The sequence below is a fragment of the Centropristis striata genome, chromosome 4, assembly GCF_030273125.1.
Source record: "Centropristis striata isolate RG_2023a ecotype Rhode Island chromosome 4, C.striata_1.0, whole genome shotgun sequence".
In the NCBI taxonomy this organism is placed as follows: domain Eukaryota; kingdom Metazoa; phylum Chordata; class Actinopteri; order Perciformes; family Serranidae; genus Centropristis; species Centropristis striata.
Genome location: NC_081520.1, coordinates 23,609,537 through 23,623,948, shown reverse-complemented (window position 1 = coordinate 23,623,948; position 14,412 = coordinate 23,609,537). Strand labels below are relative to the sequence as shown.

The following is a 14,412-nucleotide window of genomic DNA, read 5'->3' as shown; positions in this document are numbered from 1 at the left end:
AGCTCAACTATAATCAGAAGAAAACATCATAAATCAACGCTCTCTGCAGAGTCTCAGGTAATCAGCTGGGGCTCTGCTGTGATGGAAACCACTGGGATGGAGTCGCTAGAAATAGACAGAGGAGCTCTTTATTCAGGACAGAGACCAACAGCAGAGGAAACTAGAGCTCCAAGAGTCATTAGCATCAGAGTACAAGTACCACAGAGTGTCTGCAACTTTACTGTAAATGATCCACTTCTGGAGGTCACAGCTCAGAGTGGAGACAGTGCTGTGTGGTGTGCTGTCATATTTACAAGTTAGATCAATACACATCTGTTCTGAATCCTGTGTCCTGATACTGGATGGAGGAAAAGTCAAAGAGTAAACTCACAGACTCTTTACATCTTACAGTAAGTGGTGAGAGTCGGGCCTGCAGTGAAGGAAACAAGACTTTGGTCAATCAAAAAGTTTCTGACAACTGGAATCATAAAGACTTTAACAGCCTCCTGAACTTCCCATCAGCTCACTAATTTACTTTGTTTAAACGTGTGAATCTGAATCCAAAATAACATAAAAAGCATGAAAAATGCACTTTGTAATTTTAGGTGAATAGATTAAATCCTGGTTATAAAGTAAACATGTTGTTGTTGTATCATAGTGAGAGCTGTGAATGGATGCAGTGAGAGCAGCAGTCTGTCTCCACAGCAACTCAGGCTCTGTGCTCTGCTGCTGCTCTGTCTCTGTCCATGGTGCTGACTGGGAGGACGGATCAACTCACTGGACTCCAGTTTAATGGTGGAGTTTAAAGAGGAACTGAACACCTCATGGAAATCTTGTCTCTGCTGACCTCCAGTGGCTTCACTTCTCAACGTGCTGCAATGAAGTGCAGGTGGACTCCAGGATCCGGTGACATCACAGCTGGGTGTGGTTTCAGGTTCTTCTGACCAAACACCTGTCGGTGATGCAAACTCCTGAAGACCCAGCTCTTCAGAGAGCATCTTCCTTCCTAGCACCACACGATAATTCTACTCCTCAAAGAATTGTCACTAGCACTTATTGATGCACTAATAGCTCTTATTGCACTATACCTTGATTGTTTGCTTTTATTCTTCCTGTAAGTCGCTTTGGATAAAAACGTCTGCTAAATGACTAAATGTAAATGTAAATGTGATGCTGCTGAGGTCAGAGGTGATCAGACCTGAGACTTTGAACCAGAGAGGGCAGCAAAACACACAGTTTTAGTCTGTTTACTCTTTAAAGCAAATCATTCAGATTGAGTCATTTACAGTAGTTTTTTGTCCTCTTATTTCTCTGTGTGACAACTAATAATATGTGTAAAGTTCCCTTTGGATGGAGGCCACTGAATATTACTTTAATTATCTGCCTTTTTGTTTGGTCTCCACCTCCATCATTTTCTGCCTTTTTCTTTCTCTTTTATCTCTCGTGTGCAGTTTATCTGTATGAGAGGAAAGCTTTTAATTTCCCAGCATGCCTTTTGATATGAGAGTGTATCCTGAACAATGAACACATTGACTCGTCTCATGCCACTCTCATATGTTTCCACTTGTCCTCCTCACAGTGATCTCATATCTTCTCCTCACAGTCAACACAGCTCCAAATCCACCAACATTAAGTGAAGTGTTTCACTCTGACGTCCAACGGTTTGCTGGAGGACAGAAACACTGTGGGCTGGGAATGAATTATGAATCAAACACTGAGAGGTCAGGAGCTTTGAACTCAGTGTTCAGTATGATAAGACATGAGTGGACTGCACTCTGTAAAGTGAATCAGAGTGTTTCTCTCTAATGAGGGGATGTAATGAGGAGGAGGAGTTTTCACCGACAGTGGTGACGTCTCTGACTGCACAACTGTAAAAGCTGAGAAACTGCCTGACATCACAATCAACATTTCACTCCTCTGACTGTGACAACAAACTATATTTTTCATCTCATTGTTTTGATGGGATTCAATCGAACCTTTTCTTTGTTGCTCTTGCTGCTGCTGGCATGTTTTAATGAAAACAGTATTTTTCTCCTCTGAGCCTGAAACACAAATGAGCAGTGTGACAGAAACAGGTGGAGAATGTAAATAAAGCCTCCAAACACAGTCCACCTGTGTCATGAGGTCTTGTGGGTGGAAGCTGAACGCAGATGGAAACTAAAAGGGAACAAAGCTGAGAACACAAATGAACAATATACAAATATAATAGAAAATGTGTTTCTTCTGTGTTATTATTAAAGCAACAGTTTAATATCTCCCTGAGTGACTGTGGAGCCTTTTACTGAACAGAACAGTGAAACAGTGAAACGTATCATTACTGCTGCTGCTAACTGCTGTTTACTGACCAGGGCTGCTGCTGTGATGGAGAGTGGAAACACACCCACATGTTTATGATTTAACACTGATTAATAAATCATCATCTTCATCCTATTGTTGTGTACAAATAACAGTGAATAACTGTTTCCTCATGTGAGCAGGCTGATGTTCTCTCAGATCATGTCAGTGTGATCTGCTGAGGTTTGGAGATGTCTCAAATATCTACAGCACAGATATCTGCTTTCATATTAACATATGACGATATTAATGAAGGTGATTCTTACTAAAGTTTTAACGCTGCATGTTTGAATAAAATCTCAACATCTGTTCTTAGTAGAATTATTACTATTTAAAAAGATAACAAGTGGCTTTCACTGCAGCTGGAGTTCAATATAAAAGCTAAAGCAGCAGGGTAATAAATCTCCTGTCAGGAGTTAAACAGCACATTTTATGCACACAGATAACTGGCTTTCTCCAGTGAGACCAACTAGACCCTGTTCACTTTGAACTCTAACAGATATTGGCACATACGGGACCAAGCAGCTCCTATAGAGACACCAGAAGGACGAGACACTGAGAAGACTTTTTATGTTTTGATTACAAGTCAAAAGTAGAACATGAGATTGATGATATTATGAGATGATATTATAATTCTAAAGGCAGATACTTGTGACTGATTCACCTTGTTCCTGTTTAATCAAATCATTTTCTGTCTGATGGAAAAGTTTACAGCAAAGTCAGTGAATGCCACCATGTCATTTAAACCACACAAGATTAGTGTGAGTGAATATCACAGATTTAATGTCTGATTAAATAAAAGTTAAATAAAAATTTAATAAAAGTGTCTTAAGGCTCCTTGTTATGTTTTCTGTGAGACGTTTATTTTTCATACCACCTGGAGGAGATATTTGTGAGTAATACATACAAATATTTGAAAATTTAACAGTAACAATAAATAATAACATTGTGACAAATTCTTAACTGGGGAAAGTTGTAATTCCTACTTCCCTCCCCTCCTTTTTCTTCTTCTTCTTCGGTCCAGCAGTTAACAGAATAGTGAGAGCCTTGATGTGAAAATGATGGTTGTGGTTCTGAATGAAATGTGTTGGATTAGTTCAGATGAGTCCTGCTGTCAGTGCTGAACCACACACACACACACACACACACACACACTGGATCAGCAGAATCATATCAGAATTCTATAGAATTCTGATATGATGTCACACACACTCTGTGCCCTTGATGTCTCAAAGACTCTAGAATCCTTCAGTCTTCCATATCCAGACCTGAAGACACAGAGTCAGCTGTCCGTTGCACACTATCTCTCTCTCTCTCTCTCTCTCTCTCTCTCTCTCTCTTCTGTGTGTGTGTGTGTGTGTGTGTGTGTGTGTGTCGGTAGGGGGCGCTACTGTCCGTGTTTCAGCAGCACACACACTTGGCAGTGACAGAGTCCCCAGCTCTTGTGTTCACACTGGGATTTGTTCCTCCGCTCGGCTTCATTCGCAGCGCTTTCTCTTCTGGAAATTAGCCGCTGGAGACGGAGCTTCGTCGGGAAGAGCGCGGAGCTTTTGCACCTGATTAAAGGACACCATGCTTTACTTCTGGATACACACCGTGTGGATCCCCGGCGTCGCTTTCCTCTTTGGATTTCAAGGCAAGGGATCGTTTCATTCTTTTCATTTCATGTCCTGACGTTTTCCACTAGGAAACACCGGAGTTGAGAGGGAAATAACAGCTACCGTGGATGTTTATTGTGCGTCTGTCCGCCTGCTGCTGACTCGAGTTCTGAAGGTATGTGAAGTGACTTCCCTTCCTGAAAACAGCTGACATGACAGAGAGAGCTGCTCGTGTTCCAGTAGAGCTCTGTTTGCTCTGAATAAAGTTAGTGTTCATGTACAGTCGCAGTGTGTGACACAGCCTCAGAGGCTGATGGTCCAGCTGACAGCTTCAGTAGAGAGTCTCCTCTCAGCACAGTAGTAGAGGAGAGCACAGACATGACTGGCAGCTCCACTGTTCACTCACTTCACCAGCAAGTGTGTGTGTGTGCTTCAGTGGCACATGCTAGCTGGTGTAAACTGTACAATAAGTGGCTTTATCTGTAAATAATCTCTCTTGACTTTGACTCGTGATGTGTGTATCACACGTTGGATCAGTTGGATTCTCTTTGGCTCTGATGCGGCAAGCAGCCTGTTAGTGAGGAGTGTGTGTGAGATGGATGAGAGACAGAGTGTGTGATACACGTGGATGAAGGGAAGAAGAAACAAACAGAAGTAAAAGCTTTCGCAAGGAGGAGTTGGACAGACACAGAGTCCCTCCTTCACCTGTCTACAGTCATAGCAACAACAACTCCTGCAGCAGAAACAACTTCTCTGCTGTCCATCTGCATGTTCAGTCAAACTAAATACAATGATTACATGGTACGGTGACCTTCAAAGCTCCAGCTGCAGCTAAATATATTTAGTTACATTTTGTTAAAACAATGAACTGACTGAGAATACAGTGGACATGTTGCAGGAGTGGCTTCACTTTCATGAAGCTTTTTTTTTCTTCTTTTTTTTTTTAAAGTAGCCCTTTTAAAGCCCAGAATCACTCCCATTACTGTCAGAGATTCTTCATTTGGAACAAAATCACACGTCCAACATGTCATTATTTGACTCCACAGCTCACTCTGTATTTGGAGAAATGTGTTGCATTCAGCAGAGGTGACTGTTGTCAGCGATGTTGAGTCATTAACACATTTTAATATTTATACCTTTGTAGATTGATGTGTTTAAAATGTACTTACCATCTCCTGTGTCTTTAAAAACTTTAGCCAAGTGGAACTCTGCTGCTGTAGTTCGCTGCCTGCACATGACTGACAGTGGGATCTTTCAGACTGAGCCATTGTTTCCTCTGAGGGGACGGTGATGCCGTCTCACTGCAGAGCTTCTTTAAACTGCTCATCTGCTCACACTTCCATTGATTTGGATGTTGACCCTGTTTGCTGCTGGCTTTTCAAAGTGCATCCAGTGATCAGGAGAGAGAGACAGACGGTAACATGACGGACACATTGAGCAATAATATACTCGGCAGGCAGTGAATGATTTACAGACTTTATGTAGGAAAAGCATATTTATGATTTCCTTTTTATGAAGTGGATAATCAGCTCAGTTTGTTGTTCAAGAGCGAGCTCTTCTCTTCTGCTTTATGTAACACTGAGCTAATCACTGACTGGATGTTTGTTTCTGTATTTAAAGTCAATAAAAATCAGAGGTGAGACTGTATTATAGGATTACAGGATTAAAGCTTTTTGCTTGGTTTAAGTGTTCACCCATTAAATACATCCACACATCCACTTTCTATTAATCCTTCATTCAAACAGGTAATCCTGCTGAAGAAAACACCTCTGATACTGATTCACATTTCACTGAGTTTCTTACAATGAACATTCTGTCATTTTTTTTTGGCTGATCAGAGGATTAACATGTTTACAAAAGAGACCACAGGACAGAAGCCAACAGTTTATTTCCAGTCTGTTGATCTGTTATTGAACATGTGGAGCCATAATAACTGGAGGTGTGTTCATTTAGTGACATCCAGCAGCTGATGAAGGAACTGAGAGAGGAATCCACATAAATGAATAGCATGATTGTGAAGAATGCTTTGTGAGAATTACTGCAAATTCAGCTGTTACATTGTAGCATTTCCACATTTTTCCTGCGATCATGCTGGATGTGATTTAGTTTGGAGTTTCCTGTTTGCTAGACAGACAGAGACTTCCCCACAGCTCAGTCTGGATCTCCAGGACCAGAGTCAGTCCAGAGTTAGAGGACCTCATCTGGATTAGACTCACATGTTTTACAGCAGTATGTGGAAAACAGAGTCAGCTTTCCACCATTATTAAATCAACAGAACTAGCAGAGAAACTAGTGATGTGCTTTGTGGATGGAGAGGATGAAGGAAAAACAGTGTCTGGGACAGAACATGCACTCAGACTTGATGCTGTAATGTTTGCAGTGACTTTGTGTTTGTGATGTGAAGTCATTATCTGAAGGGGAAAGCGTCACATTCCAACACATCAACAGAAAGTCTCAACAGACTGCTGAAGCTGTTTGTTCTTTCCTGCAGTCAAACATAAACTAACTTCCAGTGGGATCTCTGCTCAGGAAATCAAAAGATTCTAAAGAGGAAAGTAGTCGTCTGCAGAATCATCCAGACTGAACTTCTCCAGAGCATCTGTCCTGTTTCACTGACATGATGTAGAAATGAATGTGTTGGGACACATGTCCACACAGAGTCCTCCAGTATTAACGTCATAAATGCAGACTGAGGAGAGGAAGGGTTGTGTGTTTCCAGTTGGATCTCAATGGGCTCTCTGACTGAAGGCAGTGGATGAAGAGAGCTTTGTTACAATCTGTGTGTGGGAGTCAAAGTGTGTGTGGAGGCATGTGTTTCATGAGTTTGTCTCTGTGTGTACAGGTACTCTGTGTGTGTGTGTGTGTGTGTGTGTGTGTGTGTGTGATCTTGTGGGACATTTATGTGTTAATTATTTGTTCAATGAAAAGTGTGTTGCTGTGTTGAAGGCAGCCAGCGAGCTGAAGTTGAGACCACTGAAGACAAACACAGACAGCTCTAATGATCACTGAGCAGCTGATTTAACTGCAGTGTTGCTGCTTCTCACCTTCAAACTATGAAAACTTTATTGACGACAGAAGAATGCTGCTGATGGTAAAATAAACCAATCACAAACCTCATCACATCGTATCAACAGTCAGTATTCCTGTCTCTATATCACTGTGTAATGCCATTTCTGGACTCAATGTGCTCTTTTATGTGCCAACAGTGAGCTCAGCTTTGTATTGTGTCAGTGGAGGTGAACTGAGCCTCCTGCAGTCTGTCAGTCCTGCTGGACTTTCACTGTGTTCATGTCCTCTGCTGCTCTCTGACACTCAGATCAGGGAGATATACCCCTGCAGGGTCAGATCATCTCTCTGTCAGTGTGTGTGGCTGTGTGTGTGTGTAATGCCACAGTACATCTTACATCAGAAGTTGCTGATCTGTTCTTGAACATAACAGAGAAGAGACTTTGTGTCTGTAATGCTCCTCAGTATATTTTGCAAACTGAACGAGCTGCAGCACAAAGTGGAGCAAGTCAACAAAGTAACAAACTGCACACTGTATTATATCAGAGCAGCGTGAGCTCATGGGAAATGTAGTTTCTGGTCATGTGAAGGTGTATTTAAAGGTACAGTACTCACATAGATCTCCATAACAGAGTCAGAGCATCAGAAGTCAAAGCTGACAGACAGACAGACAGGAAGTGAGCTGCAGACAGTTGATGCCAGGCTGACACTCAGGTTTGATTTGTATTCCTCCATCTTTCTACAAAATAACTGCTCAGGTTTTATGTCAGAGCTGCTCTTCATCCTGCACGGTCCAGCCTGGTGTGTGTTAGAGCTGCTAGAATCAGAATCAGAAGTAGAATCAGAGTCAGATTAAGAATCATAATCTGCTGTATTAAAACATAACATCATGTTTCCATCAGGGTCAGCCTGTGATTATGTGGTTTGTTCCAGACTGTGAAGCTCTGATCTTAAACATCCTCCCATCAGATTGAAGCAGCAGCTCAGCCTCATGTGATGCTGTCTCTACCCACAGAGGGAGTGGAGGACAGTGTCTTTGTCTCAGAGTCAGCAGGGCTGCTTGTCTTTTGGAGCTCTTGGCTGGAGGGTTTAACGTCCCACATGTTGTTGAACCAGAGGTGTGAAATAACAGGGGGTTAATGAGGGATGGACAGAGTTAGACAGAGACAGACACTCTGTTGTCTCGTCTCTTGTGTCCTCCAACAAATCAGCAGCAGAAATGCAACAGAGGAGCCTGAAGGCATCAACAAGCCTCAGGGAGGATTCTCTGAAAACCACCTGTAGGGCTGTGTCGTGTCCCACTGTTACAGGATGTTCTCTTCCTTTAAAATACACACAAACATTTCATCTTACTTTAAATATAATTAATGTTGTCATTATTAATAACACTTTTCTTTCCTCCATTGTTTAATATTTGGATGTGTTCAGCATGATTATTATAGCTGCTTAGCTTCTATTGATGGTTAAAAGACTGAAGCAGTCTTTAATAATAATCACCACACTTTTTGATTAGTTCATTCATCCCATTGTTGCATTTAACGTCACTTCAGCTGCTTCTTTTCATGTTATCCACTGAAAGATGAAACTCTGACAAGACAACAATATGAATGCTGTTGGTTAAAACAATGAGGAGTTGTTGAAGTAAAATGCTCCATGAATCCAGCAGGGACAAGTAGCGCTTGGCTGCTTTTGCCTTCATGTTCTCATTTGTTGAGAAAGATTTCAGTATGTTGAGGAGAAAATGAGTTTGTCTTATTTTCATCTCATGTGGTGTTCACAACAGTTTTCACAAGGACTCCTCTGAGAGTACAAACATCTCTCAGCATCTTTGTAGCAGTAAATATGTGTTGTTTTGTTTTGCTCAGTGAATGAGGCTCATAAATGATGCTCAGTAAATTCACACAGAGACTAAACAGAGTCACAGCAGTTTGTGTTCAATGGATTGTCATAAAGATCAGCAAATGATGAAACTGTCAGCTTCCTGTGTTCTTTCTGGAGACTCCTTAAAGTTAGTTCAGCAACATGTAAAATGATCATAGTGATGTATGACAGACAAATGACATCAGGTTGGTTTTTGTGTCAAATATTCTTTGAAATAGCCTTTGTTTGGTTGTTTGTTTCCCTTTAATTGTATTTACTTGTTTATTGTTATCCATGTTTTTTTTTTAATTAATTAATTAAATATATATATATATATATATATATATATATATATATATATATGTGTGTGTGTGTGTGTGTGTGTGTGTGTGTGTATAATAAGTTAGGTATTTGTCTTATATATAATAAGTTAGGTATTTGTTATTTTTTATTGATTTTGTTTATCTACGTATTTGTTTATTAATTTACTTTTTTTTTATTATTGGTATTTATTTTATCATTGTATCTATTCTTTTATCACAACCCATATTTTTTATTTATATTTTGTTTGTTTATCTTTACTTTTCAACTATATTTGCCAATTTCTTGGGGCTAGGTGCCTATGGGAGGGGAGTGGGGGGGTTGGTATCTGTTCTGTAGTATGTTGTATTTACTTGCAATTACTGGTGGATGGAACAGCATTGTTTGTTTGTTTGTCATTAAAATGTAAAATCCAATAAACAGATTGTTAAAAAAATAAATAAATATATATTTTTTGAAGTGTATTTTAAAGAGAAAAAAAACATGAAATCTCAACGTGAAACCTTCATTTACAGTCTGCTCTCCTCTTTTTCTCTCTTTCAGGTAAGAGCGGCCACTTTGACCCTGCACTGAGTGTGTGTGTGTGTGTGTGTGTGTGTGTGTGTGTGTGAGTGAGATGAGGACACCACCTCCTGACCTGGACACTTCAGAAGAGACAGTAAGACTCAGTTGAGGACAGTTTTGTGTGTTGAGTCAGATCAGAACTGACCTCCATCATTTCTATCTCCAGTCCAGAGCTGAGTGAGAGGAATGTGTCCCATGTAGCTCTATAATCTCTCACTTTGAATGTGTGTGTGCTGGACTGATAGAATACATGCTTTGTTCAGAGCTACAAGTGGACTCTTTACATTTGAGACACAGCGGCTGCCTTTCCTGAAGTGATCACACACCATGGAGTCAGACACAGTCTCTCTCTCACTGTCTTCTTTTTCTGTCTCTCTGGCCGTGTGTTTCCACCATCCACCATCACATCTACGTCCTAATGCAGTCCAGTGAGAAAGAGGCTTCAGAATGAGATCATTGCTCCACTGATTGCTCTCTAATGAGACAGTGATGGGAGGCTGGTGGACAGTAATGCTACAGAGTCCCTCTTCTCCTCTTGCTGTGACTCTGTGTTTGTTCTCTTTAGTCTCACGTCAGATTGTTGTTGTGTCATGTTTCCTGATGTGCTGTTTAGTTTGTGTCTGCGGTCCGTCTCTCTGCCTTTTGCTGCTCCAAAGCTCTGACACTCAGCTTCACAGTGAGAATGAGCGAGTCTGGTCCAGTTTAGAGGCTGTTTGGTTTGACTGGAGGATCGATGGTCATATGGACACACGTCTTCACAGTAAAACAACAAAAAGTCCTGGAACAAACTGTGACAGTATCTTATCTACATCCACCTGTGTGTGTTTACAGCATGAAGCCAGTCTGTGACTCACTTGTGTCGATTTAATCTGAAGCAATAGCAACATCTCAGACTCATTTATATTTAATGAAATGGCAGAGTGTTTAACACAGTCACATATTCTCCACAGAGCAGTTGTTTTTCACTTCTGTAACTTAATAACAAGATATTTTTGCTTCATTGATTCTTAAGCTTTGTACTTCTACTGTCAGACACGGCTGAGCTTCTAATATTCTGATTATTAGTCCCATCACATCACTTCAGTTACATTTATCTACTACATGCTGTCATCAGATCCAATATCCTCTTCCACCAGAACATTTCTTATTTAATGACAATGACACTATAACCCTTTTATTTTTGCAGCATTGCTCACATCAGACAGGGACTGACTGTTTCTGAAGAGGAGCAAAGTGACGCTCTCTCCCCGTCTCTCTAGAACCACATCAGTGTCTGACATCACGTTTAATGGCTTTTAATAAAGATTTGATAGCGTTAAGTAAAGGTAAATTAATGTACAGCAATACCAAATAAGAAAAATGAATAAAGAATAAAATAGAAGTAGATATAGATAGATGAGAACACAACCCCTATCTGCAGATATCCTGTCCCTCCATGTCTGACTGTTCCTACCTACAAACTGCAGTTAATCATTATGATTTCTCCAGGCGGTAACCTCCCAGTCTGAGCAGTGAAGCAAACCCAGAAGCGCCTTCAGCCTGCATTCTGTCAAAAAATCCAACTGGGTCGCCATAAGAACTCCGGTCCTATCTATCTCAATACAAAATGGGATTACTTCTCACTTTTATTACCTCAGAAAAAAATGCTGTGGCGACATTATGATCTCAGTCACTAGCTTCAAGTCTTCTCCAATGCAAGATGATACTAACTGTGTCGATAATGGTCCCATTTCATGAGAATACACTCTTTCAGCATTATGCGTTTCTTTTACATAAGCGTCCTCGTGCCTCCACAGTCCAAATTTGTTTTCTCCCAGCTTCAAAAAACACGGACGGACATAAAGCAAGATGGCGACAGCTGAAACACTGAACTTGATACTTCCAACAGGCAGTCCACAAACCAACGGGTGACTATGTGCATTATTAATATACAGTCTATGGATTTCTCTCTCCCACAGAATCCTCATCAAATTATCTTGAATTTTACTTGCACTGTCATCTCTTGCTGTGTGCATTATTTCTTCATGTCTCAGGGATGTGTGTGTGCTCTGTGCTGTTCTAGTGGAGACTTATTGTTCCCGACAGAAACTATTATAAGCTGCTTGGATTCATTCAGAGAGATTCCCAGAGAGCAGAGTGCCATCAGTCAAACACAACTGTGAAACAGTCAGCTGATATAAATGCTCTCTTCTCCTCTGACACGTTTCTCAGACTGTCACTCAGTATTTATTTTCCTCACACAAGGTGGAAATTAGTTTGGTCCAAATAACTGAACACTTTCCTGAACAGTTAAAGACCGACAGAGATGACACATTAATGAGACATTATTGTAGAATGATCACATAATGAACGTGTCCTTGATTGTTCACTCTCACACATGAACAAAGTAAAAGGGGTCAAACACTGGAGATTATAGTGGTATGATGTGTGATTGTCGGCAGTGACACATTCATCACAGTTTATCTAATGTGTTCTGACAATCATCAGTGTAATATTAGAGCAAAGTCAATGGCGGTCAAAGCAGCTATTTGCTAACATGATGTATCACTGCTAACTGCGGCCATGTTGTTGTTTCACTGTCAAATAATGAACAGAGCTTCACTATCAGCTGGATGACGGCCTTGTTTGTGCTGTTCACTGTGACTGTGGATCATTAGCTGCTGTGGTCCGTGGGTAGTGGCACGTTCAGGTACAGCTCAGTAGACTGATGGAGTCTCTTCTTAGACAGGTCTTTATACGAGCTGTCAGTCCACAGCCTGACTTTCATCTGTCCGTCCTGTCAGTCCTCTCACACACACTTTGATCCATGAGGGGATTCAGCTGTCTGATACATAGTCAATGAGTGACAGTTGGGAAATATACTGTAATAATAATATTAGCCTGACACTCACCTGTTCACTTCTACAGCCTCTCTCTCCTCTTCATGTTTCAATATGCACCAAGAAAACCATCACATTCTTTATACACACAGTCCAGTGAGCACACACACATTTACACACACACACACACAACCCTTCCCCAGGCTGTCGCTATGGGAATATAGCAGTTAAATTAGCATACTAAATTGATATCACACACTTCATGCAGCCTGTACAGCCTCACTGCTCCAAAGCTGCAACCAACTCTTCATGTTTAATGTTCCTCCAGCTATCAGCATTATTAGCATGTGTCAATGTGTCTCAGGGGATTTCTCTTTACTTCTGCCCAAACTTGAAAGAGGCCTTGACCATCTACAAGGTGTATCGTAATCAACTCAAACGCTTCTTCACTCTTCTTTCTTTTATTTAGTTATTGAGTTACAACTAAGCCATTAAGGTTGAAAACCTTGATAAGAGAAAAATAAAACAACACAAAATAATGCAATTACTCAAGCTGCCTTGCATCAAATATACACAAATATAAAGTTACTATTAAACTTTTCATTCATTTACTAAACCAACATTACTCTATCATGCCATCACATTAACTTAACATTAACATAACAAAACAGCATTTAGAAATTAACTACAATAGCATTTCACCATTAAATATGCATTCAACTTGCAACAAATAACAACATAAAATCGTTTCCCCACCAGTAGCATCCTTGGAAATGGCCAGCAAGCAAAGTCCCTCTTGAAATCTGCTTCCAGCTGTGTCCCAATGTCAAGGATCCTTCCTTGGTAGGATCCTTCCTTCAGAGTCGGGTCCTCCGAAGGCAAGGCAAGAGTCCTTCCTTTGACTGGTGTAATGCACAAATGGGACAGCCTTCGGAGTGTGCAGCTGTGCGTCATTGCGTAATTGGACGTCCTGCTTAACTTCAACGCCGCTCTCGGCCCTTTGGCTAAGATCAAGTGTAGTATCTGTTCTTATCAGTTTAATAAAAAATAAATAAATAAATTCGGCGCCGCAGTTTCAAAATCAGTTCACGACATGAATGTGTCTTTGGCATCAGCACTCTGACACATATTTGTGAAAATGGAAGAAGATGCTTTAAGGTTGAATCTCCACGATTTATCAAGTAAAAATAAAAATTATATATAAATTATTATAAATTATATATAAAATAAATTAAACCTGAATATTTAACTGATCCTGGCTGAATTCGGCCGCTACGTAGTGCCATGAATGCAGCGGCGCATAATTCATCATGGAAATATGTTCTGTGATTTTTTATTTTTTATTTTACAGTACAGTACAATAACAGTTATTTATAAATAACAATAACGGATAATAGCGGACTTTCGGTCCCTGTAAACACAATAAAGAAATGTATAACTTTCTGAATGGCACAGTTGCACATAGTACATCATCATCGGACACATATAAATTAATAAACAATAACTTTAGCGACTGAGACGGCATTAATTAACTAAACCGGCAATGTATCAAGATGACGTTTATTATCTTTAAGCTTAATATTCTGGCATATGCTTATTCATATGTTTTTGCTTGACTTTGAACACACGTTTTGTAAGTTATGTGATAACATTCAGTGTAAACTGAAAATATCTACATATTTAAATGCATTTTGCGCCGCCGGCGTCGCTGTTTCTACGCTCGCCATTTTTAAATCTCCCGGTAGACCGGTGTGGGCAATGCTTTATGGGTAGTCGGAGCGCACGGAGGATACACACATGCTCGGAATTTGGGCAAAAGAAGGACTCTGTCCTCCGGAGCATCCTCGACATTGGGACAGTCCTTCGGCGGATGTCGATGACGTAGTGTCCTTCAAATCCAGCCGTTTGAGCATCCTTCCTTGACTTTGGGA

General features: G+C 40.6%; 1 non-coding gene across 1 annotated transcript; it reads left to right on the top strand.

Moving 5' to 3' along the window:
• The first annotated feature begins 13,464 nt into the window (after positions 1 to 13,464).
• Positions 13,465 to 13,650, top strand: LOC131970915 (U2 spliceosomal RNA). The gene has a single exon (XR_009394318.1). It is a non-coding gene; the product is annotated as a U2 spliceosomal RNA (small nuclear RNA).
• The last annotated feature ends 762 nt before the right edge of the window (positions 13,651 to 14,412 follow it).